The 6,402-nt window shown below is 36.6% G+C and overlaps 1 pseudogene; it reads left to right on the top strand.

The window, feature by feature from the left end:
* Nucleotides 1–204: 204 nt before the first annotated feature.
* Nucleotides 205–298, top strand: LOC145641304 (small nucleolar RNA R71; annotated as a pseudogene).
* Nucleotides 299–6,402: the final 6,104 nt, after the last annotated feature.

Here is a 6,402-nt window from a genome sequence, read left to right as displayed (position 1 = left end):
ACAGAATCAACATTATGTTTTCCTTTGTTAGCAAACCCTCTCGGATTCCCGTATTGGGAATTATGTATTGCCATATCTTCGATAACCTGTCTTGCATCTTCCACATTAAGATTTATGAATCTCCCACTAGCTGCAGAATCTAGAACTGATCTAGATGAATTTCTAAGTCCATTGTAAAAGGCTTGGATCAATTGCCATTATGCCAGATTATGGTGGGGGAATTCTCTATGCAGATCCTTAAACCTCTCCCAAGCCTCATATAAAGTTTCATCGACCTCTTGAGCGAAGTTCTGAATATATAGCACTCCTTAGTACGGCTGTTCTCTCTGCAGGGTAATATTTATTATAAAAATTCAAGGCAAGAGTTTCCCAGCCAGTAATACCAAGTGCAGTTCTATTCAAAACCATTAAACCATAATTTAGCTTTTCCTCATAATGAAAAGGGAAAAAGAATCTCCCTGATTTGGTCTTGCGTGACCCCGTCTTGTATAATGGTGTAGCAATATTGGCAGAAATCTGCAATGTGAAGATTAGGATCTTCACCCTTAGCTCCACTAAATTGCTTCCTCTTTATCATATTGATAAATTGGGGTTTGATTTCAAATTGCACTCCATCAAGGGCCGGAGTGGGAGTAAGGTGTGGAAAATCTTAGAGCTTTGGCTGCGAGTAATCACTGAGCTTCTTTGGTACCGCCATCTCTGATTCTGGATCTGAAGGAATTTCTGAGTCACTAGAATCAGTTAGAGGGTCTCTTCGATTATTGTCTTCCTCAGAACCCGCCAGGATTTATCTATAAAGATTCTTTTGTCTATAAAACAAGCGCTCGATCTCAGGATCGAATGGAATGTAACCTAATCTGGAACACCTGGGCATAAACAAAGAATTGAAAGACAAATATGAGAATTGCCTCAAAGAACTAATGTTCTCTGAGACAAGAGGGGATTATCTAGACTACAAAATTAGAAAATAAAAATAAAACTGTTTCCCCGGCAACGGCGCCCAAAATTTGACAGGCTCAAGTCTTAATCACCCAATAAAAAATAATACCTAAATCCACTAACTATGTAGATAGGGAAGAAGTGTCGAACCACAAGGAAACAAGTCAATTTATTTCTAATTAATTAAAAGCAATATAAATTATCAAGTAACCAAATTATTATTATAAGGGTAACCAAACTACTAAAAGTAAGAGTAGGAAGAAATAAAAGTAAGAGGGAATTCAATGAAATAAAAGCCTAGGGCATAGGTTCACCAATAAACAATATTTCAGGGTAAAACATAATAATCAATCATCAATAATGCATCAATTAGTCAGATCATAAAGGGCTTTCGCTACGTATTACAATCACAGAGTTAATTTACCGGTAATAAATCTCATCTCTCGAATCTCGACTTAACCATTTCTATTGAAACTAAGCCTAAACATCAATTCTCATCTCTCGATTCTCGAATCAATATTGCTAAACTCATACAATTAAACCAGGCCTAATCTAATTGCATAGCATTAAATCAATCAATAGGAAAATAATTAAGCATTGACAATCAACAATCACAAATTACCCCTTCATATTATTTATTGGATTCCCATAAACCCAAGAAATAAAACTACTTACACATAATTAAATCCAAACTAAATAAAGCAATTAAATAAGCCATAAGAGAATAAAGAAATAAAATTGCTGAAATTAATAGAGAAGAAATCGTTACCAAAATAAATGAAACTACAAAGTTGAGTCAAGAACAAGAGTTGAGAGAATTCTAGAGAGAGAAAATAATTTAAGTAGAGAGAGAAGGTCTCAAAGAGAAGGTAAACAAAAATTAAGTACTAAAATTGTACTTAAATAACTCTAAAACAATCCTAATTCGAAACTAATAATTCGGCAAAACAGGTCCCTAAAAAATACACGCCCGATCGGGCTCGCCTTTTTCTTCATAACTCTCCTGGACAACTGCGCCCGATCGAGCTAACGCTCACCCGATCGGGCGCGCCTTGCTCGATGCTCCTGACTGCGCGCCCGCCCGATCGTGCGTAAGCTTGCCCGATCGGGCCTGGTTTCTTCCTCGAGGCTTGGACTTCGATTGGGCTTGATTCTTCGGCCCAATACGGATTTCCTCTTCAGGTCTTGAATACTTGGTCCAAAATGCCCCGGTATCACAGACCGAGCCCTTAATCACCGGCTCTAACCGGTCCTAGGATTTAAAGATGATTGTGTTCTCCTAATGTCCGTAGTTGCTCCATGAAAAACCCGGAAAACGCTCCAAAAGTGAAATTTCCTACAAAACTCAAGTAAAACTACAAAAACACTAGAAAACACCAATTAGTAACAAAAGTGGCTCTAAAGTGCCAAAAACACTACTAATTATGACCAAGGGACAGGGGTAAAACACTATATAAATTGGACACATCATATACACCTCTTCTTTAGAGGCGAGTTCCTCGGTTTGGGGAAAGTCACCCATGGCATCGAAGAAGGTTTCCTCCTGTTCTTTAATAGCATGAGTTTCTTCAACTAGTTTGATGAGGAGTGATGGATCAACATGGTCTTCCTCATCGGAAATTGCCAAGGAGTCTGACAGTAAAGCGTTATTGATACTTGGTTTCTTGCTGGCAAGAGGTAATGGAAGCTTGTTATTGTCAATAAAATATTGAATGACTTATTTCAACTTCCTACAATTTTCAGTAGGATGGCCCCTGCCTTGGTGATACTTACAGTGTGCATTAGGGTTCTAATTAGTCGTTCTTCTTTCGACCGGTGGATCGCTCATAGGCCCAATAAGAGTTATGAGTCCTTTAGTATAAAGGTGATCGAATGTCGTATCATAGCTCATGCCTATAGGTGTGAAGTTTCTCCAAAATGGCCTCTTTTGCTCTTTATTATTCATGGAAAGGACCTCGTTCAAGTAAAAGGTGCTAATATTGTTTGAGTGGGGGGTTTTTGAAGAAAAAGGATTGTCGTTCTTCTTTTCTTTCCAGCCACTGTTATTGTTGTTGTTAGCAGCTTTTTGTTTTGCAAGATCGTCCTCAATATCGATACCTATGTTGTAGACGACCTTGAAAGTATTCAAGTTACTTTGGTATTTCAAGTGCTTTGAATATTTTTCTTGGAGGTTCTTGATGAAAATTCCACAGATTCCTTTCCGGTAAGGACCTCAACCATCTTTGCGAAAGTTTCCCTCCACTTGTTGAAGAAGGAAGTAAACCCTTCGTTTTCCTTCTGTTGTAGCATTTTGAGTTCCCTATGATCAGTCTCGACTTGTATGTTGCACTTGTGCCTATCTATAAAATCGTTTGTAATGGCTTCCTAAGAAAAAGTCTTCTCCTTGTCTAGAGAGAAAAAACTATTGTTGACAAATGATTTCAAGTGATAGTGAGAAAAGTGAAGGAAAGATCTTCTTGTTAACTACCTTGATACTCATTATGGTCTCAAAAGCCCTCAATTTAAGGTAGGGGTTATCATTTGGCTTGAACTTAGGGACGTCATTAGCATTGAACTTTTGCGAAAGAAGTTCCTTGTCCACTAAGACCCCTTGCAAGCTAATTCCTTGAAACTTCTAGTCATTGGAAATTTTGTTAAGGCTCTCTTCAATGCGCTCAAGCTAAAGTTTCTTAGTAGGGTCATTGACTTGTAGAGCGAGATTCTTCATCATCTCATTAAGGTTAGCCATGTTTTGTCTCAACTCATCAACTTCTTCTTGAGTGACCATGATCATGATTTTTCTTCTCTGCCAGATTGGTTTATCGAAGCGTAGAACTTAAAAAAATGTGTTTTCCTTGATTAAACGCCCTTCTATTCTTGACCAAGTGTTGTAATATTAAACCATTGACTTAATGACTTGACTCAAATTGACTTTGACTTTTTTGGGTTTAAAAAACAAAAAAGCAAAAAATGGGTGCATATTTTGGGAAATCAAGTTATGGATCAAGTTATGGTTTAAAAAACCATAGTCATGTTGGGAGGATATAATATTCGACTTACTCCCCCTAAAAAAATGACGGAAAACGCGCTCACAAGACTCTTAAACATGGTCATGGTAAAACTCATATACGAATTGTGTGCTATTGATTAGTGAGTGAAAGTGACAGCTTGACGCTTGTGTAAGACCATGGGACTATGTTCCTAGACTCGATTAAAACCAAATTATGACTTGGTCATTTAATTAATCAATCAATTAGACTCAACGCGAAGACTTGAGCGAGAAATTGGACCATAGCGTAACTGATGAAACTATCGTGTCGCGTCAGAGCCATCACGGCGCGATATTATTACTATCGCTTTACGATGAACCCTAACGGTTAAGGATGGAAATATCCAACGATGATCCGACCACACGATTGTAGACACCCATTTGTGTTTCCCCAAAACCAAACCCAGTGATGAGTACCTTTCACGCTGAATCATAATTGAATGAAGTGAAAGTGTGGAAAGTCTAGTGTTGCGGATAGTCTTAATTTCCTTTCTTTTCTCTCTGTTTTTGAAAACCTATTTTAAGAAAACAGCCAATCCAGTTTTTTTGTTCTATGATATGGGTCCAATAATAGTGTAGTTGGATGGAGCTTGAAAAGAGCTTTCCAAAGATATATTATAAGCCCAATTCCGATGAATTATGAGGAAGTTATGGCCAAATTACTAAACTGGGCCCGGTTTGAGCCTTATATGCGGCCCAATGATCTAGAGGAGGGCCTAATATGGATTTATTATTCCTAATGCAATTAGGAATGGTTTTAGTCTTCTAGATTCTTCTAGAAGGTTCTTTTCATTCCTAATTCAATTAGCATTGATAAATTGACTTTTGTTGACTTTTTAGAGTTTTAATCAGAATAAAAGAGTGTTTTTAGGGAAAATACTTTTTTTTCCTTCTGTACGGTTAAATTTTATCTGAATTTAGAAAACTTGTGAAAAAGTTAATTAGCGCCTAACGCCAGACATTAGCGCCTGGCACTAACTTGTTTTTTCCTCGTTGAAACTCTGAGTTGTTTTTCTATCTTTTTGGCTGATTTTCTCTATAAATAGCCTCCTAAAATCTCCGTTTTTCATCACCAATTCTCATCAATTCTTATACTCTAATTCTCTTATCTCTCGAAGCTAAAGTTCTTTTTCTCTATTTTCTAAACCAACCTTTTATACAAAATTCCGCATTCACAAGATCAAGAAGCACCTAGCATTGCTCGAAGTTGCCTTCGCCCTAGACGTGAAAGGTTTTAATTTCTGAGGGTTTGGTCCCAAATCTCTATTTCAATTATTTAATTTAATTGTTTGTTTAATATTTTTCTTGAAGTTACTAACGCGTGTATTTTGTTATTAAAAAGAGATACGAGACATCCAAGTAAGTGCTTTAATGGTTTTTATTAATATTATGATGTAGAAATCATGATTAGGTTGTTATTATGATTCCTAGCGTCATGTTAGGGTGCTTTGATCTTCCTAGTATCATGTTTAGGGTAAAGAATATAATGTCAATTATGATTTCTATGATGCCTTTTATATTCTTCCTAATATTTATGATTGATAGTATCATGTTAGGGCTAAAGCTTTAATTTTTATTGCTTAGTGACATGCTAGGGTTTGTTATTAATCTTGTTAGTATCATGCCTAGGATCTTGCTATTATATGCTTTAACATGAATGTGATTATTTCTATGATTAATAAGTAATTTGATGATAATTATTTTTATTATAATTATTATTTTGATTATTATTATGTTGCTTGATATATATATTATTTATTGTTATTGCTTGATCACACCTTTTATGCATGTTTAAAGGGAATTTGTACTTGTAATCACGCTTAATAAGATAATTAATAATCTTGTTAGGGTTAATATGATTATAATTCAAGTGATCGCCAATAATTAGATTTATTTGTGCATTAATATTCATCCAACGTAGATGAAACAGGTTTAGGGTAAACCTATTGATTGCATGTTAGTCAGAAAGCGCACATGAATACGATCAGAATAAAGTAGAGGCCTATTATTAGGGCAGGTTCAATCTCTTTTAGGTTGGATTTATACCTTCATCCCCGAACTACCAGTCATGGTTCCAGACCTATTGGATTTGACGATCTCTTGGATCGTTAAGGGGTGTAACATTCACCTCGTGAACGGTTTACAAGGTCCTAAAACTTGTTGGCGGCTCTTTTGCTCTATCTTCTTTCCCTTTGGACGCCACCGTACTTTAGTGTATGATCACAGTGGGGTTCAAGCTAGGGGTAATGCTTGAAATATTCCCTACACCGGTCCATCCGGTTTATTAAACGGGTGAAAAACCCGGTTTGTATAGATGAGAGGCGGGTGACGGGTGAATCGAGTGATGGATCGGGTCGGATTCGGGTGGTGGTTAATCCCATCCGTCATCCATCCATCCATCCGTTTAGTATTATAAATATTCTTATTTTTAAAAA

The sequence above is a fragment of the Chenopodium album genome, chromosome 7 (assembly GCF_948465745.1).
Source record: "Chenopodium album chromosome 7, dcCheAlbu1.1, whole genome shotgun sequence".
Lineage (NCBI taxonomy): Eukaryota > Viridiplantae > Streptophyta > Magnoliopsida > Caryophyllales > Amaranthaceae > Chenopodium > Chenopodium album.
The sequence above is the reverse complement of the archived record's forward strand: the minus strand, read 5'-3'. Positions and strand labels throughout refer to the sequence as shown.